The sequence below is a fragment of the Euprymna scolopes genome, chromosome 22 (assembly GCF_053919585.1).
Source record: "Euprymna scolopes isolate OS-2025 chromosome 22, ASM5391958v1, whole genome shotgun sequence".
Classification (NCBI taxonomy): domain Eukaryota; kingdom Metazoa; phylum Mollusca; class Cephalopoda; order Sepiida; family Sepiolidae; genus Euprymna; species Euprymna scolopes.
The window spans coordinates 2,880,657-2,908,052 of NC_136503.1; the positions used below are offsets into that span (position 1 = coordinate 2,880,657).

The 27,396-nt window shown below is 34.1% G+C and overlaps 5 non-coding genes across 5 annotated transcripts; 1 reads left to right on the forward strand and 4 right to left on the reverse strand.

Annotated features, from left to right (window-relative positions):
- Positions 1-953: 953 nt before the first annotated feature.
- Positions 954-1,025, reverse strand: Trnam-cau (transfer RNA methionine (anticodon CAU)). The gene has a single exon. It is a non-coding gene; the product is annotated as a tRNA-Met (tRNA).
- A 4,401-nt stretch (positions 1,026-5,426) lies between these two features.
- Positions 5,427-5,500, reverse strand: Trnai-aau (transfer RNA isoleucine (anticodon AAU)). Its single transcript has one exon. It is a non-coding gene; the product is annotated as a tRNA-Ile (tRNA).
- A 7,315-nt stretch (positions 5,501-12,815) lies between these two features.
- On the reverse strand, positions 12,816-12,887 carry Trnam-cau (transfer RNA methionine (anticodon CAU)). The gene has a single exon. It is a non-coding gene; the product is annotated as a tRNA-Met (tRNA).
- A 3,493-nt stretch (positions 12,888-16,380) lies between these two features.
- Positions 16,381-16,454, reverse strand: Trnai-aau (transfer RNA isoleucine (anticodon AAU)). Its single transcript has one exon. It is a non-coding gene; the product is annotated as a tRNA-Ile (tRNA).
- A 9,765-nt stretch (positions 16,455-26,219) lies between these two features.
- On the forward strand, positions 26,220-26,293 carry Trnai-aau (transfer RNA isoleucine (anticodon AAU)). Its single transcript has one exon. It is a non-coding gene; the product is annotated as a tRNA-Ile (tRNA).
- Positions 26,294-27,396: the final 1,103 nt, after the last annotated feature.

A 27,396-nucleotide genomic window follows, 5' to 3' on the forward strand; every position in this document is an offset into this window, starting at 1 on the left:
GAAAAATATTTAACTCGTAAAATTCAATTGATTTTATTACGTCAAAAAAATGGCTGCATGAAAGCGCGCCGGCATTTTGTAAACATTTTGTAAACACTGTTTTTTAAAAAATAAAAAATAATATTTCTGTTATCTTTTGAACAACTTTAATAGTTTATTTTGGAAGTATATTCCATACAGAAAATAAACAATCCACTTTAAAAGGAGAAATTAACGTGTTTTTTTTTTTTATATTTTATTCGCAGTTTTCTGTTAGGGGTGTCAAAAATTCCTCCAAATTTCTGATACATCTAATAATTCGATTAATTACTTTTCTCTTTCCTATTAAATGCAAACCATTTCATCAATGCTAAGTGACTCATAAGCAAGGCTATGACAACAACATCGTGTTTTCATTGTTTTGACTTTCGAGTGTGTATCCGTTGATACTTAATATACTTTTCTATAGAGTGTGCTGTGGTTCTCGGTTGATTAACTGTGTCTAACTGTGTTGGATATATACTCGAGAGTCAAAACAATGAAAAGAATATTCTGTTGTCATAGGCCTACTCATCAGATAGCTTTAACACATTAACACAGTAAGCCCCAATTTACTTTAACATTTATTAAATGTTCCTGTTTTTAATTCGACAGTTGGTTAATTATTAATTTCTCATCGTTTATCATACTGTTATACTTTGAAAATTCAATGACAAAAAACAATTTCGAGCCACCTCAGTGTATTTACCTTTATCTCTTATATTCTTACAATGACGTTTTGATATTGCAAATGACTTTTTGCAAATGATAATCTATTTTCAGGTAACAATTAAAATGAATTGAAATGTATAGTTCCTATTGGCTTCTGTAACTGTGCGGGTCGAAAATCACAATTGTTGCGAGTGCGGTTTTCTATAAAATTGTGACGTCATCACTGGCAAATTATAAGACCGATAATAAGAATAAAAATTCATTAGCAGAGCGTGGTTTCGATCCACGGACCTCTGGGTTATGGGCCCAGCACGCTTCCACTGCGCCACTCTGCTGTAGACATCACTCTCCACGTACAAACACTTTCAATCAGATCTCATCACAAACAACTCATCGACCGATACTGTTTGCTGATTACTCCGACCAATACTGTTTGCTGTTTACTCCGCCATCTTTTTATTTTCTCTCTCTCTCTCTCTCTCTCTCTCTCTCTCTCTCTCTCTCTCTCTCTCTCTCTCTCTCTCTCTCTCTCTCTCTCTCTTACTGATTTATATACGTTAAAAATAGGCACCGCCAAAACTGGGGGGGGGGCAGGTAAGTACGTTTTGACAGACCGTCTTTTTAAAAATCTACCAAAAATTAGGTAATTATCGGATCAATACGACATTTTCAGCGATTATTAAGAGAAGAATGAACTTAATAACAGTGTACTTATTTTTCATAAACGATATTTACATATATATTTTTTTTTACTTACAACCCCACCCTTGTTTGGAGGTGGTACAAATATGCTTAAAATAATCATCTGAAACTGAACACAGCATATTGTGTTGTTGTAAGGGACAGAAATATAGATTTAAAAAAAAAAATTGTTTGCATACCTTATTTTGACGTCTGAATATCAGAAATTCGATTGTGTTTAATTATCCCATTATCCCACTTTTGAGTTTTGAAGTGTGGAATTCGGTGAATATGTTATGTAAAATAATTAATTTAAGTTAAGCAAAACAACAAAAAAAAATTTTGTAATATTTATACGAAAAAAGCCATTTTAAAATCTTTGATAAATAAATTAACAATTTTTTTTTTCGCGAGCCGAATAATGCATGACCATTATTAAACAGGGCATGCTTTGAAGAATCGATACAAAAATAAATCGATAAATATTGTGCCCTTTGTGTTAAAAATAGCATCATTTTTTCGATCCCGTTTGAAAACGTTTGCCGCCTTTCGACTACGGTGGACCAAACGCGCTGAAATAATGTTTTTTATTCTGCTTTAAATCCCCCTCCCCCCCCCATTTTGTGGAGCCTGGCCCCCACACACATACACATTAAAAACCAAACTCATACAAGTGGTCACCCATCTGGTATTGGCCAGCCTCAGCGTTAATAATACATTGAAATTTTCGTTACTGAAAAATAAGTTTTTTTTGGCCTGTTTGGTCTTCCATAGTTTGCTTTTTATCGAATACAAACGTAAACAGTGTCGATCTAGACTCAAATAATTCACGTCGATCTAGACTCTAGATCGACGTGAAGTAACTGGTACGTGGTCGCCTATATAAATAAGTGGAATTATTTGAAATCCAGGTACTTATATTATAATATTTTGCATATTCTCATAGAAAATCATCCTAAATCTTAGTTAGACAGCAAATAAATAAATGAATTATTTCAAAAACCTTTTTTAAAACATATTTATGTACGTTTTTTGTGCAAGACAAAAAATGTCAATTGCTAACTTTTGGGGAAAATTTAACATTTAAAATTTAATTAAAAATAGTAGAAAAAGTTTTACATTATTCTGTTTTCTATATGAGAAAATTCAGGGTTTTATCTTTCTGGAAAAAAAAAGTTACTCAGAAATAATGGATTTTAATAAATGTAATTTCGTTTTAAAAAACAACAACTTGATTTTTCGGCCATTTTTGGCGGTGCCTAGTTAAAAACAACTGGCTGTAGGTTGGCCGGTTAGCTCAGTTTTTTACTATATTTTTACAAAGAGATAAAACTTTAGATTTACGTTTAAAATACACAAAAAACAAAAAAAAAGAAAGAAAAGAAAATATTTTCTTTAATCGTTAAGGTTTGGTGTGTTTACAAAAACCTTCATATTTATAGTACTTTGTGACGTCTCCCCATCACATTCGTACGCACGCATACACACACAAATTAAAAACAGTTTTCTTTATAACTAGCCGGGTGACCCGACGTTGCCAGGGATTGAATGATGAGTATGAAAAGAATGGATATTTTAAAATAGAAATAAAATAAATAAAAACGCATTTCATTATTTTTAGAATGTACAAACATGCAAAAGTAAACGTCGTTAAAAAATTTGATGTGTAATCAGATCTCATGACTAACAACTCATCGACCGATACTGTATGTTGATTTAAAAAACGACCCTGGTGTCTAACTCTGTCCTGTGGGGAGGCATTGTAAATAGGTACTCTGCCTCCGCCATTTTTTTATTTTTAACTCTATTTTACTCTCTCTCTCTCTCTCTCTCTCTCTCTCTCTCTCTCTCTCTCTCTCTCTCTCTCACCTATTTTTATAGGTCAAAAAACAAGTGCGATATATTTATAAACGGTAAATTCGACTTCATGTTTGTGTTGTCCGGTTAGGTCAGTTGGTTAGACGTCGTACTAATAACGCGAATGTCGTGTGTTCGAACCCCATACTGGCCAATTAATACTTTACTATATTTTTCAGTTCAAAATAGTTTTTCTTTTAATTTTAAAATTTTTTATTTCCATACTTTGTGGACTTTTTGATTTCCATACATGTGGACCAGGCGCGTACGCCGACCCCACAAATTTAATGAATCATTATTATGCCAGATCAAACATACCCATTCATGTGTCTTCTTGATAAATCTTCTGTCATTATATGTTTTCTATAATAGTCAACCATATAGGAGCCTATTCGTGACCAGTCACACCACACACACAGACGTTCAAATTTATATTATAGATATATATGCTAGCAAGGAAGATGTGATGTTACTTGGGATTTAATGATTATCGTCAAATTACACGTGCTTGGCGTTGCGGTGATACTTGGTTTAGTTTCAGTTTAAAATTTTATAAGTCAAGTATTTTCGTACAATTGTGCTTTAAATAGAAGTATTCATTTAGAACGCGCCACTGTCATACGGAAGAACCTACTGTTAATTTTATATGTTGAGTCTTTCGGCTTGTGTTATAATAAAACTTCCTAAATGCACTTGTGTTGTTAGGTTGTGTAAGGTGTTAACTTTGGTCAAAATGTTTGTGTTTAGAACACAATTGAAGTATGATACTTGACTTTTGCATTTTTAACAATTATAAATTAAAAACATTATAAAATCAAAAGTAGGTTCTCTACAGTTTTTTTTTTTTTTACACAGTGATCACCACTTATCAAGGCCCGGAAGCCACTCAGGGATAAGGGTTATTGCAAGTACATAAAGTTAGTGAGGAGATTTGCTGAAGTGTTTACTTAAGGGGGCGGTTCATTAGGAATTTGTTAACATTGGACTTGAAGACGTCCAAATTGTAGTCCGGAGGGAAGCATCCAGACGGAACAGAATTCCACAGGCGTGCAGTTCTAAGAAAGAAGCTTTGTTCATGGAATACGCGTTTTGATTTAGGCACAGATATAGAGTGGGGGAAATTTTTCACAGTGGATTCAGCTAGACGGGTGTTTCTCGTGAAAGATTGGCGAGGGGGGACCAGAGATTGGAGTTCAGACGAGCATCTGCCATGGAAATAACGATAAAACAAGGACAGGCTCGCAACGTCTCTTCTGTGGAAGAGACGTTGCAGGGTAGAGAAAAGGGTATCCCCCACTAAGTCACGAAGTCTATTTTGTACTCTGTCAAGGCAGGATAGGCTGTTTTTAGCAGCTCCTGCCTAGATATGGCAACAGTATTCCATCCTTGGATGTACTTGGCTTTTATATTAATAGAGAATTGCATCAGTAGTGAGATATCTTCTGGAGCGGTAGAAGGATCCCACCATCTTTCCAGCGACCTTGGCAACAGACTTGATGTACGTGTTCCATTTCAGATCAGGAGTAAAGGTTAAACCCAGAAGCTTGTCAAAACACGGAGCCTCGCCCAGACGAGAGCCATCCATCACAATTGATGCCAGCTGGGGATCAGAGCGTTGATGATGATTGCATCACTGAGACACGGATCAAACATATTTTTGCAATGTAGATTTCAATGTATTAGGAACTGTTAAAGGCATGTGAAGCTTCTTCCAGGTGCACCACAATGTGTCCCAATTAGAGCCAGGCAATCGATTGTTTTGTATTAAAAAATTGGCGATTTCGCTGAGTTCGATGACAATAAAAATATGCGAGTGTAAATCATTCATTGATCATCAGTTAATCCTGGGCAACGTCGGGTAACCTTGCTAGTTATGAAGAAAACTGTTTTTAATTTGTGTTTGCGTGCGTGCGTGTGTGTATGTGTGTGTGTATGTGTGTGTGTGCATGCGTGCGTGTGTGATAAGAAACGGCACACAGTACAAATACTGAAGTAAATTTAAAAGTCACCAAATCTCAACAATAAAAGAAAAATATTTTATTTCATTCAATTTTTGCATATTTTAATCGAACGTTTCGAGTTTTATCTCTTCGTAAAATATGGAAAAAATATGTTTGATCCGTGTTTCAGTGATGCAACAGAATTTAGATTGACTCGAAAAACTTTCTTTAAACCGAAAAATCAAGTAAAATAATATTTGGCCAGTATGGGGATCGAACCCACGACATTCGCGTTATTAGCACGACGCTCTAACCAACTGAGCTAACCGGCCAGGACACCACGTCACCTCAACTTACACTTTTTCAAAGATTAAATAGAGTAAATCACAGTTGCTTTTGCAAGAGAGAGAGAAAGTGAGAGAAAGAAAGTGTGTGAGAGAGAGAGATAGAGAGAGACAGAGAGAGCGGAAGAAAGAGTGTAAACAGCATACAGTACCGGTCGATAAGCTGACAGTAATGAGACGTCACGGTTCAAAAAGTCTTCGTACCCAAATAATAGTGTCTTTAGCCGAGTGGCACGTTGGCAGCGTGCTGGTGGTCATTATCACTGACGTCCGTAGATCAAAACTGTTCTATCTTGTATTTTATTCGGTAGGTCCACCTCCACAATTTTCTTTAAAATGGCGACTATTAAAGATTTTCAACTATGCTGGATACGAAAATCGCATGGAAATTTTGCAGAAATAAGTAGTTATCGAGGTATAAAATAAAACAATATTATGCATTGTATTCTTTGGCGGACATCTTTTTTACGCGCGTGTGCGCGCCATTAACGAATCTAGTTTTTTAGGACGACACTGCCACCTAACGGAAACAAAAAAAAGGGGGTTTGTATTACTGTACACATAGATTCGAAAAAGTTGTCAAAAAACAAATATATAAAAAAATAAATGTTATCAAAGGCAAGATAAATTACTTTTCTACCTAACTGGATATATTTTTTGTGTTTTTATTCAATGTAACATATTTATTCAGCTCGAAAACCATACAGTGTTTACCGATGTATTGGAACATTCAAGATGGCGTCTCACACCCTCTTTAACACCGTAAGTTTGGGAAAAAGTGTTATAAATAAAAAACTAGAAAAAATACTATTAAAAACCCGCCGAATATATGTCAACCTATGTCACGGTAACATATATTGAGTGAGTTTTTACAGTATTTTAACCGGTTTTTTATTTATAACACCTTTTCCCAAACTTACCGTGTTAAACAGAGAATCAGACGCCATCTTGAATGTTCCAATACATCGGTAAACACTGTATGGTTTTCGAGCTGAATAAACATGTTACATTGAATAAAAACACGAAATATATATCCAGTTTGGTAGAAAAGTAATTTATCTTGACTTTGATAACATTTATTTGTTATATATTTGTTTTTTGACAACTTTTTCGAATCTATGTGTACAGTAATACAAACCCAAAAAAAAGACTCATTAATGGAAAATTTAGGCATTTCCACTCATTCCGCTGTTGACTGGCGATATTTCTGTTCGGAAGTTTGCGACAACTTGTTACAAAATTAAGACCCAATAGAAGAGTAAGGTATTGAGGTTGAAATCGATGAAACTTTAATCGTTCGACGAAAATATAACTGAGAAAGAGTCCTCAGTCAAATTTGGCCTCTTTGCGGGCATTGAAAGGATTTCCAAACGGAATTTCGTGATCGCACTGACAGGCCCCAACGACCGGAGAAACGATAATCTATATGTGATATTCGTTTTCAGCATACCCGAAAACCAATAAAGTAATTTTAAAGGTGAGTGTTGAATTTGAATGTTCTCTCCTTTTATTTCATTTACCACAATTTTCTTTAAATGTCGACCGACGAAAATCACATTGAAATTTTGCAGAGACAAGTAGTTATCAAGATATAAAGACAAAAAAATGACCAATTCTTTGGAGAGGGGGGGCAGTGTCAGTCTCAGAAAAGTGGATTTTTGGCGGATCTGTACGAGATTTCCCGCCCCCTAAAAATGTGCGTTTTTCACCTTTTTTCTAAGTTTTTTGTTTCCGACGATTATCACAGGTTACGGACTTAAATATCATATTAACAGAAAAAATGTTGAACCAAAATAAATTTAATGACCAATAAGACGGGGTTCTAATTACGTGACATGTCGATAAAAGAATGAACCGGAAGTCAGAAAGCAATAAAGTAGAACTTCATAACGAGACAGAGAAACCAAAAACGACCTGCCCCAGCGTAGTATAAACACCCCCAACCACTCATGTTAAGAACGGCTTTCAGAATAACCCCACCCCAACCTCCCCATGTTAAGAACGGCTTTCGAAGTTGGGGGTGTTTATTCCGAAAGCCGTCCTTAACATGAGGAGGTTGAGGTGTTTATAATACGCTGGGGCACGTCGTAAAAATTTACCGAACCCCCTTCTTAAAAGTCATTAACTTATGCTTTCAAAATTTTTTCAGTTAATATGATACTTAAGTCTATAATCTATGATAATCGTCCAAAAAAGTTTTAAAACAATTGTAAAACACTCATTTTTAAGGGGAGGGGCACTAGGTGTGTCAGAAATTTCGTGAAAAATAGTGAATAATTCCACCCCGTCTTTCCAAGCTTATAACTCCTCGAAAAATGTAATTCAAGCCCTAATTTATTTTTCAATTAAAGGAGCACGGACCAAGGTTTCATTAAAAAGAAAACAACAAAAAAACAAACAACTTTTTTTTTTTTTTTTAAATTTTAAACTTCGGACTTTACAGGTAAATTTCTAAAAAAAACACTACTTTTTTTTGTTTTAAATTTGAATATATTATTTATTGACGTTTTCTCTTCAATTTGTGATATATAACACTTTGGTGAGTAAATTAATTATTTACTTTTTAATAGCTATTTCAAAATGGGAGGCGTGAATTATTCGACCCCCTCTCTTTCCAAGCTTATAACTACTCGAAAAATGTAATTCAAGCCCTAATTTTTTTTTCAATTAAAGGAGCAAGGATCAAGGTTTCATTAAAAAAAAAACAAAAGAAAAAAAAACAAATGGTTAAAAAAAAAGTTTTAAACTTCGAACTTTACTGGTAAATTTCTAAAAAACACTACTTTTTTTTTTTAATTTGAATATATTATTTATTGACCTTTTTTCTTCAATTTATGATATATAACACTTTGGTGAGTAAATTAATTATTTACTTTTTAATAGACACTTGAAAATGGGGGGGGGCGTGAATTAAAAAAAAAACGTTTGTCAAAAATATTATATTCGGTTTATAGGAAAGAGCATAAAATTTCACATTGACCCTGAAAATATCGTAAACATATCGTAAAAATAGAATCAATAGAAAAATTTTGATAGATTTTTAAAGTTTAAAAATTGAAAAATATTGAGTTCGAAAAATTCATTACTGTTTAAAAAAAATATTTCTATTACTTTTAAAACAACTTTAATAGTTTATTTTGGAAGTATAATCCATAAAGAAAATAAACAACCCACTTTTAAAGGAGAAATTACGAGGTTTTTTTTTTCATATTTTATTCGAATATTCGTGTTAGGGGTGTCAAAAATTCCTACAAAAATTCTGATACACCTAGAGGGACACTCGTATGTCCGCTAGATATTTCCCCGTTAGGTGGAAAAGGGGGAAGGGGGAGTCTCAGAAAAGCGCATTTTGTTTCCGCTAGATGGCACTGTCGGTAGTAAATAAGTAGATTTGTTTATGACGCGCGCACGCGCGTAAAAGAGATGGCCGCCAAAGAATACAATGCATAATACAGTTTGTAATATCTCGATAACTACTTATTTCTGCAAAATTTCCATGCGATTTTCGTCTTCAGCATAGTCAAAAACTATCTAAAGTCGTCAGTTTAAAGAAAATTGTGGAGGTAGACCTAATGTAAACATTTACCTTTTATTCATATTTAAAATAAAAAAATAAAAAAATTTTCAGTACGTTTACATTTGCATTTGTACGTTTCTACATTTTAAAAAATAGTGAAATGCGTTTTTATTCATTTTATTTCCATTTTAAAATCCATCTTTTTCATATTCGTGGTAAAGCTACAAAGGATTGTAGGGATGCACGGATTAATCGATTACTTTACGTTTAAAAAAAGGTAAATTTTTACGACGTGCCCCAGCGTCGTTTGACCCCTAAAAACATTAAGATCTACTTTTTTATTTTTTACATTTATGGACTATATGAAAAGAGAAATTTTGAAAAAAAAAATAACATTTTAGAGTCGGGGATCACTTTACTATATTAATTTAACGTAAAGTGAGCACCCACTTCTTGGCCACTTAGCGTTCAACGAGACATGTCACCGTAGCAATATTTCAATTTTGGCGAGTGCGGGGAGGGGGTGGGATTTTTCCCCACCCCCAACAATGAAATCTTTTTTAAAATATTGTTGAATTTGTTTATTTGTAAATAAAATCGATCAATCTTTTCTGTTATATATATATACTATATTAAACAAAAAAAAAGAAAAAAGATTAGAAATTTTAAAAAATCGGTTCGATTTGGAAACAGTAAATAGGACAGCTCCTAGAGTGATTGTTACGATTGAGAACTGTAGCTAAAAATACTTCTTAGACAAGTTAAAAGATACAGTGATGAGGATTACTACAGATATCCCCCTCCCCATTTTTCTTCCTTTTTTTTTTTTTTGGCTTTGTGCCTAATTGTTTATTTTTTGTTTTTACATTTTTACATTTGCAGAAAATAAATGATAAAAACTTCAAAGTGTAGTATCTGTTCTTCAGATGCTGCAATTTAATTTCTTATTCTCAGTTAATGGAAGGGAAATCCTTCACGACTGAGACAATTTTTATTTTTGTTCTTTTCTCCACGTTAAAAAACGACCTTGGTGTCTAACTCTGTCCCGTGGGGAGGTAGCAGTGCCAGATGTCGCCATTAAAAATAAGTAATACAAATCTGAATGATTATACTTACTATCTTTCGAAGCTTATAACTACTTGAAAAATGTAATTTAAAGCCTAATTTTTTTCAATAAAACGAGCAAAGATCAAATTTTAGAATAATAAAAAGTTTAATAGAAATATATGCAATGTTTTTAACCGGTATTATATTGTGGGTGTTATTTTTGAAGTACCAAATATGGGTGGTATTAAGATGACATATGCATTATTCTTTGGTGTTGACTGTTCGTATTAGGAAGAGTCTTAGAGTGATAGTGACAGTTCTGTATATATATGATAGACAGTGTACATGTTACTACAAGAGCACCAAGCCTGTAATTCAACTAGAAGATATTTTTTTAATATCTTGATAGATAGACCGAGAGTGCGTTTGACATTTACGTTTGACAGTTGTACATATAATAGAAACATGTTACCTTTCTTGTTGTAATGATGAACACAGAAAGACGGCAGTTATAAAAAACATGATGATCATTTATTCTTCGACCGGCCGGAAATGATTCTGTATTTCAGGGATTAAAAGTTGTTACATGGTTATTTCTAAACCCTCCCGTTTCCAGAGGGAGCCTTGACTCTAATCGAGAATCGGTCTGAACCTCTCTGCTCATCTGATCTGACTGATCTAACCCCCTAACTAACTTCGAACTCTTTCCTATATTGAGAAATCACATGTATGTCTGGTAAACGTGACCATAACTCACGTGTTTCCAACATGCGTGATTTGCACGTTTTTGAAACCATTTCTTTCTAAGAAAGTGAATAGTTTCCGGCCAAATGTGTATTTATTAAATATTTTAACAGAATCAACAATTTACTGGACATTCCATTTATAATAACATTCTGTGTTTATTTTAACTTATGATTGGAGTTCTAAATTCCAAGTCTGGCTTCGCAAGTTCGAATCCTTGACTATCCTTTTTCATTTTTACATTTAACTAATTCCCTATTTTTCTACTTACATGAAAAGGGGACAGCCCTTATCATGTAACATCGGTTTTTAAAAAAGCTTTCAAGAAATTCAACGAATTTTAACTGACTCCAATTATAATAAATATATATATAAATTCCAAAAAATCACTTACCTATAAAAATACTAATTAATGGGTGCTTCCATTCTTCATTCATAAGAATTGTCCATATTTATAATTTATATTCCATGTACTTTTTAAATAAAAGAATTTTTTAAGCAACCATTCGAAAAGACCGCGATTTTCAAATATAATAACATGTGGTCACAGAGCTGAGTTGCCTCCATTTCTTCCAGTTGACAAATACGGAGGCTGAAAAGCGACATAATTAATTATTTCAAAAACGTAAAAACAACACATTAAATCAAATATATTTTGACGTTGTCAGGGATTGATATAAGCATAACATAAGCTTTCATTTGAACAAAAAGTCAACGTTGTTTAAAAAACAAAAAAAGGTTTTACACTTTGGACTTTACAGGTAAATTTCCAAAAAACTATTCTTTTTTTGTTGTTTTAAATTAAAATATTTTTTTATTGAACTCTTATCTTCAATTTGTGATATATAAAACTTTGGTACATGAATTAATTATTAAAATTTTAATAGTCATTTCAAAATGGGGGGCGGTGAATTACAAAAAAACCTTAGTCTGAAAATTATATTTGGTTTATTGGGATGAGCAGAAAATTTCACATTGACCCTGAAACTATCGTAAAAATTGAACCAATAGAAAAATCTTGATAGATTTTTAAAGTTTAAAAATTGAAAAATATTTAACTCGTAAAATTCAATTGATTTCATTACGTAAAAAATGGCTGCATGAAGGCGCGCCGGCATTTTGTAAACATTTTGTAAACACTGTTTTTTAAAAAATAAAAAATAATATTTCTATTATCTTTTGAACAACTTTAATAGTTTATTTTGGAAGTATATTCCATACAGAAAATAACCAACCCACTTTAAAAGGAGAAATTACGTGTTTTTTTTTTTTTATATTTTATTCGCAGTTTTCTGTTAGGGGTGTCAAAAATTCCTCCAAATTTCTGATACATCTAATAATTCGATTAATTACTTTTCTCTTTCCTATTAAATGCAAACCATTTCATCAATGCTAAGTGACTCATAAGCAAGGCTATGACAACAACATCGTGTTTTCATTGTTTTGACTTTCGAGTGTGTATCCGTTGATACTTAATATACTTTTCTATAGAGTGTGCTGTGGTTCTCGGTTGATTAACTGTGTCTAACTGTGTCGGATATATACTCGAGAGTCAAAACAATGAAAAGAATATTCTGTTGTCATAGGCCTACTCATCAGATAGCTTTAACACATTAACACAGTAAGCCCCAATTTACTTTAACATTTATTAAATGTTCCTGTTTTTAATTCGACAGTTGGTTAATTATTAATTTCTCATCGTTTATCATACTGTTATACTTTGAAAATTCAATGACAAAAAACAATTTCGAGCCACCTCAGTGTATTTACCTTTATCTCTTATATTCTTACAATGACGTTTTGATATTGCAAATGACTTTTTGCAAATGATAATCTATTTTCAGGTAACAATTAAAACGAATTGAAATGTATAGTTCCTATTGGTTTCTGTAACTGTGCGGGTCGAAAATCACAATTGTTGCGAGTGCGGTTTTCTATAAAATTGTGACGTCATCACTGGCCATTATAAGACCGATAATAAGAATAAAAATTCATTAGCAGAGCGTGGTTTCGATCCACGGACCTCTGGGTTATGGGCCCAGCACGCTTCCACTGCGCCACTCTGCTGTGGACATCACTCTCCACGTACAAACACTTTAAATCAGATCTCATCACTAACAACTCATCGACCGATATTGTTTACTCCGTCATCTTTTTATTCTCTCTCTCTCTCTCTCTCTCTCTCTCTCTCTCTCTCTCTCTCTCTCTCTCTCTCTCTCTCTTACTGATTTATATGCGTTAAAAATAGGCACCGCCAAAACTGGGGGGGGGGGCAGGTAAGTACTTTTTGACAGACCGTCTTTTTAAAAATCAGATAATTATCCGATCAATACGAAATTTTCAGCGATTATTAAGAGAAGAATGAACTTAATAACAGTGTACTTATTTTTCATAAACGATATTTATATATATATTTTTTTTACTTACAACCCCCCCTTGTTTGGAGGTGGTACAAATATGCTTAAAATAATCATCTGAAACTGAACACAGCATATTGTGTTGTTGTAAGGGACAGAAATATAGATTTTTTAAAAAAAATTGTTTGCATAACTTATTTTGACGTCTGAATATCAGAAATTCGATTGCGTTTAATTATCCCGCTTTTGAGTTTTGTAGTGTGGAATTCGGTGAATATGTTAAGTAAAATAATTAATTTAAGTTAAGCAAAACAAAAAAAAAAAAAATTTAATATTTATACGAAAAAAGCCGTTTTAAAATCTTTGATAAATAAATTAACAATTTTTTTTAGCGAGCCGAATAATACATGACCATTATTAAACAGGGCATGCTTTGAAGAATCGATACAAAAAAAATCGATAAATATTGTGCCCTTTGTGTTAAAAATAGCATCATTTTTTCGATCCGTTTGAAAACGTTTGCCGCCTTTCGAGTACGGTGGACCAAACGCGCTGAAATAATTTTTGTTTATTCTGCTTTAAATCCCCTCCCCCCATTTTGTGGAGTCTGCCACCCACACACATACACATTAAAAACCAAACTCATACAAGTGGTCACCCATCTGGTATTGGCCAGCCTCAGCGCTAATAATACATTGAAATTTTCGTTACTGAAAAATAAGTTTTTTGGGCCAGTTTGGTCTTCCATAGTTTGCTTTTTATCGAATACAAACGTAAACAGTGTCGATCTAGACTCTAGATCGACGCGAAGTAACTGGTCGCCTAAGTGGAATTATTTGAAATCCAGGTACTTATATTATAATATTTTTGCATATTCTCATAGAAAATCATCCTAAATCTTAGTTAGACAACAAATAAATAAATGAATTATTTCAAAAACCTTTTTTAAAACATATTTATGTACGTTTTTTGTTCAAGACAAAAAATGTCAATTGCTAACTTTTGGGGAAAATTTAACATTTAAAATTTAATTAAAAATAGTAGAAAAAGTTTTACATTATTCTGTTTTCTATATGAGAAAATTCAGGGTTTTATCTTTCTGGAAAGAAAAAGTTACTCAGAAATAATGGATTTTAATAAATGTAATTTCGTTTTAAAAAACAACAACAACTTGATTTTTCGGCCATTTTTGGCGGTTCCTAGTTAAAAACAACTGGCTGTAGGTTGGCCGGTTAGCTCAGTTTTTTACTATATTTTTACAAAGAGATAAAACTGTAGATTTACGTTTAAAATACACAAAAAACAAAAAAAAAGAAAGAAAAGAAAATATTTTCTTTAATCGTTAAGGTTTGGTGTGTTTACAAAAACCTTCATATTTATAGTACTTTGTGACGTCTCCCCATCACATTCGTACGCACGCATGCACACACAAATTAAAAACAGTTTTCTTTATAACTAGCCGGGTGACCCGACGTTGCCAGGGATTGAATGATGAGTATGAAAAGAATGGATATTTTAAAATAGAAATAAAATAAATAAAAACGCATTTCATTATTTTTAGAATGTACAAACATGCAAAAGTAAACGTCGTTAAAAAATTTGATGTGTAATCAGATCTCATGACTAACAACTCATCGACCGATACTGTATGTTGATTTAAAAAACGACCCTGGTGTCTAACTCTGTCCTGTGGGGAGGCATTGTAAATAGATACTCTGCCTCCGCCATTTTTTTTTATTTTTAACTCTCTCTCTCTCTCTCTCTCTCTCCCTCTCTCTCTCTCTCTCTCTTTCTCTCTCTCTCTCTCTCACCTATTTTTATAGATCAAAAAACAACTGCGATATATTCATAAACGGTAAATTCGACTTCATGTTTACATTGGCCGGTTAGATCAGTTGGTTAGAGCGTCGTACTAATAACGCAAATGTCGTGGGTTCGAGCCCCATACTGGCCAATTAATATTTTACTTGATTTTTCAGTTCAAAATAGTTATTCTTTTAATTTTAAAATTTTTTATTTCCATACTTTGTGGACTTTTTGATTTCCATACTTGTGGACCAGGCGCGTACGCCGACCCCACAATTTTAATGAATCATTATTATGCCAGATCAAACATACCCATTCATGTGTCTTCTTGATAAATCTTCTGTCATTATATGTTTTCTATAATAGTCAACCATATAGGAGCCTATTCGTGACCAGTCACACACACAGACGTTCAAATTTATATTATAGATATATATGCTAGCAAGGAAGATGTGATGTTACTTGGGATTTAATGATTATCGTCAAATTACACGTGCTTGGCGTTGAGGTGATACTTGACTGAGTTTCAGTTTAAAATTTTATAACTCAAGTATTTTCGTACAATTGTGCTTTAAATAGAAGTATTCATTTGGAACGCGCCACTGTCATACGGAAGAACCTACTGTTAATTTTATATGTTGAGTCTTTCGGCTTGTGTTATAATAAAACTTCCTAAATGCACTTGTGTTGTTAGGTTGTGTAAGGTGTTAACTTTGGTCAAAATGTTTGTGTTTAGAACACAATTGAAGTATGATACTTGACTTTTGCATTTTTAACAATTATAAATTAAAAACATTATAAAATCAAAAATAGGTTCTCTACAGTGCAATGTAGATTTCAATGTATTAGGAACTGTTAAAGGCATGTGAAGCTTCTTCCAGGTGCACCACGATGTGTCCCAATTAGAGCCAGGCAATCGATTGTTTTGATTAAAAAATTGGCGATTTCACTGATTTTGATGACAATAAAAATATGCGAGTGTAAAACATTCATTGATCATTAGTTAATCCTGGGCAACGTCGGGTAACCTTGCTAGTTATGAAGAAAACTGTTTTTAATTTGTGTTTGCGTGCGTGCGTGTGTGCGTGCGCGTGTGTGTGTGTGTGTGTGTGTGTGTGTGTGTGTGTGTGTGTGTGCATGCGTGCGTGTGTGATAGGAAACGGCACACAGTACAAATACTGAAGTAAATTTTAAAATCACCAAATCTCAACAATAAAAGAAAAATATTTTATTTCATTCAATTTTTGCATATTTTAATCGAACGTTTCGAGTTTTATCTCTTCGTAAAATATGGAAAAAATATGTTTGATCCGTGTCTCACTGTCTCAGTGATGCAACAGAATTTAGATTGACTCGAAAAACTTTCTTTAAACCGAAAAATCAAGTAAAATAATATTTGGCCAGTATGGGGATCGAACCCACGACATTCGCGTTATTAGCACGACGCTCTAACCAACTGAGCTAACCGGCCAGGACACTAGCGAACCTCAACTTACACGTTTTCAAACATTAAATAGAGTAAATCACAGTTGCTTTTGCAAGAGAGAGAGAAAGTGAGAGAAAGAAAGTGAAAGAGAGATAGAGAGAGACAGAGAGAGCGGAAGAAAGAGTGTAAACAGCATACAGTACCGGTCGATAAGCTGACAGTAATGAGACGTCATGGTTCAAAAAGTCTTCGTACCCAAATAATAGTGTCTTTAGCCGAGTGGCACGTTGGCAGCGTGCTGGTGGTCTTTATCACTGACGTCCGTAGATCAAAACTGTTCTATCTTTTATTTTATTCGGTAGGTCCACCTCCACAATTTTCTTTAAAATGGCGACTATTAAAGTTTCTCAACTATGCTGGATACGAAAATCGCATGGAAATTTTGCAGAAATAAGTAGTTATCGAGAGATAAAAAAAACTGTATTATGCATTGTATTCTTTGGTGGACATCTTTTTTACGCGCGTGTGCGGGCCATAAACAAATCTAGGTAATCTCCATTAATACCGTTAGGGCTTACGACATGGCCGCCAGAAGAGTCACGTGATCCGGTTGATCCAAAACATTAATCGTGCAAATGGAAAACGCAGCCTTGAAGGCAAACTTTGACAAACAATCACAATTTGTTTGTATTTAATTTTTTGTTGATATAATGTGGTTATAAAAATAGGCAAACTTTGAGAAACAATCTTAGGTTGTTTTTAGTTAAAACAGTGTTTATAAAAAGTATTTTATTCAGAACAAACAAGTGGTCGTGGTCGACGGAACGCAATTGAACCATTGTGCACGTCATCTGGCATTGCTAACATTAGCCGAGACAATGTCATAATGTCGCCAAGTATAGCGTTATTGTCATGAACACGAAGAACGAGGAACAAAGGTGATACGTTAAGGGCCATTGATATTTTTGTAATTCTCTGAGGTAGGTAGCAGTTCCAATTTCAGGAATCGTCGTGGTTCAATTCCAGGAATTGTCATGGTTCTTGGCCACTTAGCGTTCAACGAGACATGTCACTGTAGAAATATTTCAATTTTGGCGAGCGCGGAGAGGGGGTGGGATTTTTCCCCACCCCCAACAATGAAATCTTTTTTAAAATATTGTTGAATTTGTTTATTTGTAAATAAAATCGATCAATCTTTTCTGTTATATATATATATATATATATATATATATATATATATATATATATATATATATATATATATATATATATATATATATATATACATTAAAAAAAAAAGAAAAAAGATTAGAAATTTTAAAAAATCGGTTCGATTTGGAAACAGTAAATAGGACAGCTCCTAGAGTGATTGTTACGATTGAGAACTGTAGCTAAAAATACTTCTTAGAAAAGTTAAAAGATACAGTGATGAGGATGACTACAGATATCCCCCTCCCCATTTTTTTTCCATTTTTTTTTTTTTTGGCCTTGTGCCTAATTGTTTATTTTTTGTTTTTACATTTTTACATTTGCAGAAAATAAATGATAAAAACTTCAAAGTGTAGTATCTGTTCTTCAGATGCTGCAATTTAATTTCTTATTCTCAGTTAATGGAAGAGAAATCCTTCACGACTGAGACAATTTTTATTTTTGTTCTTTTCTCCACGTTAAAAAACGACCTTGGTGTCTAACTCTGTCCCGTGGGGAGGTAGCAGTGCCAGATGTCGCCATTAAAAATAAGTAATACAAATCTGAATGATTATACTTACTATCTTTCGAAGCTCATAACTACTTGAAAAATGTAATTTAAAGCCTAATTTTTTCAATAAAAGGAGCAAAGATCAAATTTTAGAATAATAAAAAGTTTAATAGAAAAATATGCAATGTTTTTTAATCGGTATTATATTGTGGGTGTTATTTTTGAAGTACCAAATATGGGTGGTATTAAAATGAAATATGCATTATTCTTTGGTGTTGACTGTTCGTATTAGGAAGAGTCTTAGAGTGATAGTGACAGTTCTGTATATATATGATAGACAGTGTACATGTTACTACAAGAGCACCAAGCCTGTAATTCAACTAGAAGATATTTTTTTTTAATATCTTGATAGATAGACCGAGAGTGCGTTTGACATTTACGTTTGACAGTTGTACATATAATATAAACACGTTACCTTTCTTGTTGTAATGATGAACACAGAAAGACGGCAGTTATAAAAAACATGATGATCATTTATTCTTCGACCGGTCGGAAATGATTCTGTATTTCAGGGATTCAAAGTTGTTACATGGTTATTTCTAAACCCTCCCGTTTCCAGAGGGAGCCTTGACTCTAATCGAGAATCGGTCTGAACCTCTCTGCTCATCTGATCTGACTGATCTAACCCCCTAACTAACTTCGAACTCTTTCCTATATTGAGAAATCACATGTATGTCTGGTAAACGTGACCATAACTCACGTGTTTCCAACATGCGTGATTTGCACGTTTTTGAAACCATTTCTTTCTAAGAAAGTGAATAGTTTCCGGCCAAATGTGTATTTATTAAATATTTTAACAGAATCAACAATTTACTGGACATTCCATTTATAATAACATTCTGTGTTTATTTTAACTTATTATTGGAGTTCTAAATTCCAAGTCTGGCTTCGCAAGTTCGAATCCTTGACTATCCTTTTTCATTTTTACATTTAACTAATTCCCTATTTTTCTACTTACATGAAAAGGGGACAGCCCTTATCATGTAACATCGGTTTTTAAAAAAAGCTTTCAAGAAATTCAACGAATTTTAACTGACTCCAATTATAATAAATATATATATAAATTCCAAAAAATCACTTACCTATAAAAAAATACTAATTAAAGGGTGCTTCCATTCTTCATTCATAAGAATGGTCCATATTTATATTTTATATTCCATGTACTTTTTAAATAAAAGAATTTTTAAGCAACCATTCGAAAAGACCGCGATTTTCAAATATAATAACATGTGGTCACAGAGCCGAGTTGCCTCCATTTCTTCCAGTTGACAAATACGGAGGCTGAAAAGCGCCATAATTAATTATTTCAAAAACGTAAAAACAACACATTAAATCAAATATATTTCCCGGTAGTAACTATATTAAGAAACAAACATTTGAAGTGCTGATATCTGTCTTATCTCCCCTTTGAATTTCTGACATGTGGTTACTGCCAACAATCAAATTAGTCAATTATGGGTCACCGTATTTGAAAAAATGATCACATTTCACTCATCAAAGTTTACTTTAAAAAAAAAACGCCGACAAATTTTCCATTTCTTTTTTATACTCTTAAAGAATTACATGAGTTTTTGATTTCAAATATTTTATTTCTTCTTTATGCAATGAATTGTTTTTCAAAAGTCTAAAAAAAAAAAAAAAAGCATTGAATGAAATAGAAAAAATTACTGTAGGTGTCCAATTTTTACAGAACGATATTTTCAAAATCTGAGGTTTAACTTAAAAAAAATAATATCAACGCGTTTTTGTTTTAAAAAGGTTTTAAACTTTTGACTTTACTAGTAAATTTGCACATAACTATTCTTTTGTTTTTGTTTTGAATTAGATTATTTTATTTACTGATCTTTTATCTTCAATTTGTGATATATAAACCTTAGGTGCGAAAATTATTTTCATTTTAATAGACATTTCAAAATAGGAGGGGGTGAATTTTAAAGAAAACGTTTGTCTAGAAAATTATATTCGGTTTATTTGAGAGAGCATGACATTTCACATTAAACCTGAAAATATCTTAAAAATTGAACGAATAGAAACATTTTGATAGATTTTTAAATTGAAAAAATTGAAAAAAATTAACTCGTAAAATTCAATTCATTTTATTACGTAGAAAAAAATGGCTGCATAAGCGCGCATGCACTTTGTAAACACTTTTTTAAAAAATAAAAAATGATATTTGTATTATTTTTTTTTTTTAACTTTAATGGTTATTTTGGAATATATCTCCATAAAGAAATTAAACAACCCACTTTAAAAAAAGAAATTACGAGTTTTGTATATTTTATTCGCAGTTTTGTATTAAGGGTGTCAAAAATTCGCAGTTTTGTATTAAGGGTGTCAAAAATTCCCCAAAACTTCTGACACGCCTAGTGGGGAGGCAAAGTAAAAATGACACCTCATTCTTGACAGCTTATTCTTTTTATTGAACGGTATGCTGTTTACTCTTTCGTCCGCCCCTCCTTCTCTAGCTTAAATAAGTTCAAAAAGAAACTGTGATTATTCTTTTTAATATAAATAAGTATATAAGAGACACTCAGCTCAGTTTGTTAGAGTGTCGTACTAATATCACGAATGTCGTAGGTTCGAGCCACATACTGGCTAATTAAATCTAAATTCTGTTGCATCACTGAAACGGATTAATTTATTTTTACCATCCTTTTTGATGAGATAAACATTAAACGAGCGATTAAAATATACAAAAATTTAATGAAATAAAATATTTCTTTTTTCGTTGAGATTTGGTGATTTTCAACTTTATAGTACATTTCGGTACGAGCAAAGATGGCCGAATAAAGAAAGGGGTACATAGTTTTGAAAGCCGATTTATCATGATTTTTTGTTTCCGATTACTTTTGGATGGTGTTTGAAAGATTAAAGATTAGTTTCCATAAAAGAAAAAAAAAATTGTACACATGAAAAAAATGCTATGAAAAACGTTTTCCCGGCGAGCTAACCAATTCAGCTACATTTTGAAAGTTAAATAAATTCATTGTAAAAATCCCTGGAAAGATAAATATTAGTTTACTGGGTCTATTTCAAAGATAATTGGTAAAGTCCTAAGATGTTGAATTAAATTTTTAAAAAACATCTTGTTTATCCAAAAAATAACTTGATTAACCCTCAAAATCGAGGGATTCTGCCCTTCACAAAATCGCAACAAACGCAACATCGATTATACAGAAGCCCCAAAGTGAGGGGTTAAAATGTTTATTCATTTTGTGCATCGGCATTCATTTTGCACTCATCTAAATTTGTGCCGTCTCCCATCTCACACGCACGCACGTACACACAATAATTAAAACCCGTTTTTCTTTATAACTAGCAGATAGACTCGACGTTGCCCGAGATTCAATGATGATCAACGAATATTGTTATTGTCATTGAAATCTATGATGTTGCCCATTTTTCAATCAAATCAATTGCTTGCCTGCTCTAATTTAGAACCCATCGAGGTACACATGGAAAAAGCTTCACGTGCCTCTCTCGATGACTTAGTTCAAAATACATTGTAGTCAACATTGCACTGTAAAGAATCTACTGTTGATTTTATAAAATTATTTTTATAATGGATTGCATTAAAGTTAAAAATGCAAAAGTCAATCATCATGGTTCAGTTGTGTTTTAACAGAGACATTCATTTCGAATGCGCCCCTGTCATATCAAAGAACCTACTGTTGATTTTATATGTCGGGCCCTCCAGCTTGTGTGGTTAGGCTGTGTAAGGTGTTAACTTTGGTCCAAATCGCCTGTTCCTTCTTTTATTGGATTATTTTGATTATCGATTATCGATACTTATCGAAGACATTTCGATAAAACCCCGATTTAAGAATACTGCTAGACACATAAAGTATTTTCGTGTGAAATTTCATAAAAATAGGCCCAGCCGTTTTCGAGTCTATAGGAACGGAACACACACACACACACACACACACACACAAAGTTCCTTTTATATATGTACTAGCAGAGATACCCGCATGTATTGGGCTATATGCTATACGCTGGGGTACCCGCTTTGTAAGCAACCTTGCAGTAAGTGGATGTTGTATGAGCAACTTCTGCTTAAGGTGTTTGAAATATTTGAACTAAGAATCATAATTGGGGGTCCGATTTTGAGATTTAAATTTTCGCCTCTGCTAGGAACGTCTATGATGCCAATTTTTATCAAGATTGGTTGAGGGGGTGAAGAAGGAGGAGGAGGAGGAGGAGGATTTGATTCAAATTCACGTAGCAGTTGGCCGGCGCCATGGTGGCGGCCCCCAACTTGGTGGGCACCATCCCTAAGTGGGTGAGTTTAAGAAGAGCCGCACCAAATATGACCTTAACATTTGACCTTGACCTTGTAAATAGTGTGCACCATTCCTAAGTCGGAGACCATCATCATGTCAGGTTTTATCATGATCGATCCACTGGTGTGCGCTGAAGAAGAGTTGGACACACAGACACACAGACACACGAACGCTACTGTTTTTTTTTTTTTTTTTTTTTTTTAATTTGCCACTACATCTGTTGAATTCAGTTTCAACGATGTATAATTACCTTTTCAGATTTTTTCCGTAAAAAATCCCAAAATTTTCACAAACGCAAAACACTTTTGGAATAATGCACAGATTTCAAGTTTATCATTTTATCTTTAGTACCAGCAAAGCAAAATTAAGATTTAAGCAAAATAAATGAATAAATTGTTTTTAGCATTGAATAATAGGCACTAAATTTTTCGATTCCGATACCCGCAAAAGTTCCGATTGTTTTCGATTTTTTCCGAATCCAATTTCCGATTAATCCTCTCAACACTACTTTTTCCTTTTGCAGCATCACATTGCGAGACATTTTTTTTATATCTAAGCAAAGAATTTTCCAATCTTTTCTGAAGAGTATTGCACGAAAAGAGACGGCATTGACATAATAATCGCTTTGTTCCGCATAACGTTTCGTAAATCTGTAAAAAGTGTACCAAAATTTTCACATGCTGGCTGGACTGCTGGAGTTGTTTTGCAGGATTTTGAAATGCAACTATAATGCACGAATGTATCGTGTGGCACGAAAATACATGACAAAACAATACACAAAATATGTATCTCCTTACAAAATTTTGTATGGATACATGAAATAGTAGTAGTAGTAGTAGTAGTAGTAGTAGTAGTAGTAGTAGTAAGGTGATAGGTCATTTTGTGTTTCTGTCGTTCCGGCTTTGTCAGCGGACGACGATCCAAACATCGAGGTTGATAATCTCAACCAAACACGCAAAACCAACAAGTGACATTGAAAGATTTCTTGAATGTGTAGCAATAAATGCCTTCGAAGCCATAAATTAGACCGTTGCTCGGGTAGCCAAGCGTAAAGAAAACTTGGTCGTAAAACAGAAGAATAAACAAATGATATAGATATGCCTGGTTTGACCGGATTCTACGTTTCACGGCGCGCGATATTGATGTGGGTCATTTTATGTTGAAATAAAAGTTTTCGTGTTTGTTTTATCTATATATTGTATTTCTCTTAATCTGTCTGTCTGTCTTTCACATTTTTTTTTTTTTTTTTAGAAACTACTAAACCGATCTGGCTTCAATTTTGTATGGACCCTTGTTATGATAAGGTGCAGAAAGTATTATTGTATCCATTCGATGCACAATTAGAAACTAATAAATATTAATAGGGATTAGTAATTAATGCAAAAACGAGCACAAATGTAACAAAACTAAACCATCAATTTGGCATAAAGCACTCATTCCAAGTCAACGGGCTGTAACCTTTTTCCGTTTTTTAAGAGGTGAAAACCTCTAGTAAATTTCTGCGGGTAAATTTCTACGACGTGACCCAGCGTATTATAAACACCCCAGCCTCCCTATGTTAAGAACGGCTTTCGGAGTAAACACTCCCAACCTCGAAAGCCGTTCTTAACATGGGGTGGTTAGGGGTGTTTATACTTCGCTGAGGCAGGTGTAGCAGACACAAATAGACCCCTTTTCTTCTCGCGCATTCGCTTCCTCTGAGTGAGTGATGCGGCCTTAAACTGTCCAATCTGAGGACTTGCACATGAATACGAATTAACCCCTAGGGACCAGACAGCTTCCGGTCTCAGAAGAAAACCCTCGCTCTTACGCTACCAGCCTTCGACGTTGCTAGACGTCTGTTCGCTTCGCTGCCCCTACTAAAGGTATCGACGACAGCCACTGGCTGTAACTACCTCGTAAGGCAGTGGAGACCCGACTCTTTCTTCCTTCCTTTCTTTCTAAAGTACGCTTTGCGAATAAACCTTTCCCTTGTTAAGTTGAAGAAGTTGTTTGTCATTTATTCATAGAATTGTGTTATTTTATTTTATTAGGGAAATTCCCTAAACGGGTCCTAAAAATACTTTTATATATCCTATAAATGATTATGTTTGTTTATGCATTCGCACCTAACTCATTCATCGACTCGAAAACCACCTGTCATGATATGAAACATTCTTGTCTCGTCTGTTTCTAATTGTTTGAGTGCTTAATAGAAACATGGTCCATTGGGGAAATAGTGATTAACCTTACATGCATAGTTTTCAAACGCTCTGTGGTTTTCGTTTAAATATCACACAAATTGGCTAAAATGAACGAAATGAAACAAAAAAATCTCACTCCCGTGTTCTTTACAAAGATAAAGAAATCAAAAACATTATATATATATATATATATATATATATATATATATATATATATATATATATATATATATATATATATATATATATACTAGCAGGGAGAACAGACGTTGTCCGGGATTGAATGAGGATCAATAAATGTTCCACCCTCCCATATTTTTATTGTCATCGAAATCGGTGAAATCGACCATTTTTTTTTTCAATGAAATCGATTGATTGCCTGTTCAAATTGAGGACCTCCTCGCAGTGTACCGGGAGGGAGCTGCAAATGCCTCTCCGCAATGACTTAGCCCACAATATATCATAGTTTATATTGCACTGTAGAGAATCTACTTCTGGTGTTATAAAATTATCTGTAAATAAAGAGTTCACTAAAAGTTTAAAATTCAAAAGTCAAGCATCATGGTTCGATTGTTCTCTAAACAGAAACATTCATTTCGAACGCGCCCCTGTTTTATAAAAGAACCTGTCATTGATTTTATGAAATCATTTTTACATAATTATTTGAATTTAAGTTAAACGTCAAGTATCATTGTTCAATTGTGCTCCAAAATAAGCATTCATTTCGAATGGAATCATATCATATAAAACAATCTACAGTTGATTTTATAGACTGGACCTTCCTGCTTGTGCGGTGATAAATCTTCTCAAATGCACTTGTGATGTTAGGCTGTATAAAAATGTTAATTTTGGTCAAAATCGAATTTCCTTCTTTAATCGGATTTTATTCGATTATCGATTTTCGATACATATCAGAGGAATTTCGATATAAAACTTACGTAAGAACACTCCCAGATGCATAAAGTATATTTGTGTGAAATTTCAAAAGAATAGCCCAGCTGTTTCCACGTCCATAAGAAACGAACTAACTCACACACCCACACACAAACACACACACAGTTCATTTAATAGATGGATAGATAGATAGATAGATAGAAATAAAATTAACAAAAACGTATTTCATTATTTTTAAAATGTAGAAACGCACAGATGCAAGTGTAAACGTATGGGGAAAAATCCGGAAGAGCATAAAATAAAAATAGATAAATTATTTTAAAACTTAGCAGAGCGTGGTTTCGATCCACGGACTTCTGGGTTATGGGCCCAGCACGCTTCCACTGCGCCACTCTGCTGAGGACACTATTATCTACGTAAAAATACTTTAAATCAGGTCTCATGACTAACAATTTGACCGATACTGTATGCTGATTACTCTGCCTCCGCCATTTTTTGTTCTCTCTCTCTCTCTCTCTCTCTCTCTCTCTCTCTCTCTCTCTCTCTCTCTCTCTCTCTCTCTCTCTCTCTCTCTCTCTCTCTCTCTCTCGTTCTCTTTCTCTCCCTCTCCCTCTCCCTCTCCCTCTCAAGTAAGTCTAAAAGCAACTGCTCCATCTATGTAAACATAAAATTCGACAGCGACTCACAAGTTGGCCGGTTAGCTCAGTTGGTTAGAGCGTCGTGCTAATAACGCGAATGTCGTGGGTTCGAGCCCCATACTGGCCAATTGTAATTTTATTTGATTTTCTGTTTAAAGAAAGCTTTGAAGTCAATCTAAATTCGGTTGCATCACTGAGACATGGAGCAAACATATTTTGTCCATATTTTACGGAGAGATAAAACTTTAAACGTTCGATTAAAATATACAAAAATTAAATGAAATAAAATATTTTTCTTTTATTGAGATTCGGTGACTTTTGACTTTACTTCAGTAACTTTGTGCCGTCTCCTACCACACACGCACGCATGCACACACACGCGCGTGCGCACGCACGCATACACACACACACACGTACATACACATACACACACGCACGCACACACTTTTAACTTTACTTCAGTATTTGTACTGTGTGCCGTCTCCTACCACACACGCACGCATGCACACACACACGCACACGCGTACGCACACACGCACACACACACACACACATACACACACGCACGCACACACTTTTAACTTTACTTCAGTATTTGTAGCACATTTGGGTCGTCTCCCATCACACACGCATGTACATACACACACACGAACGCATACACACACGCGCGCTTGCGCGCAAACACACATTAAAAAGACTTTTCTTCATAACTAGCAAGGTGACCTGACGTTGCCCAGGATTAACTGATGATCACTGAATGTTTTACACTCGCATATTTTTATTGTCACCGAAATCAGTGAAATCGCCATTTTTTTAATCAAATCGATCGATTGTCTGACTCTAATTGGGACACATCGTGGTGCACCTGGAAGAAGCTTCACATGCCATTTACAGTTGAAAATACATTGACACTTTTATAAAGGTATGGAGCTTTTATATCAGGTTTATGTATCATCGACCCGACCCGGTACTGTATGTTGTTTAACCTGCCTCCATCTTGCAACCTCGTTTACACCTCGCTCCTCCGGCCTGCAACTTCTCTTGCACCTCGCACCTGGTCTGCTATCTCGCTTGCACCTTGTTCCTCCGGTCTGCAACCTCGCTCGCACCTGGCTTCCTACCGACCGTCCGTTCCTTAACACTGACCCTTACGTTCTCAGTGTTCACCGTCCCAGACCTTAGCCTCCAGTGACGTGTGACTTTCCAGGCAACCAGCATCCAGATCATACG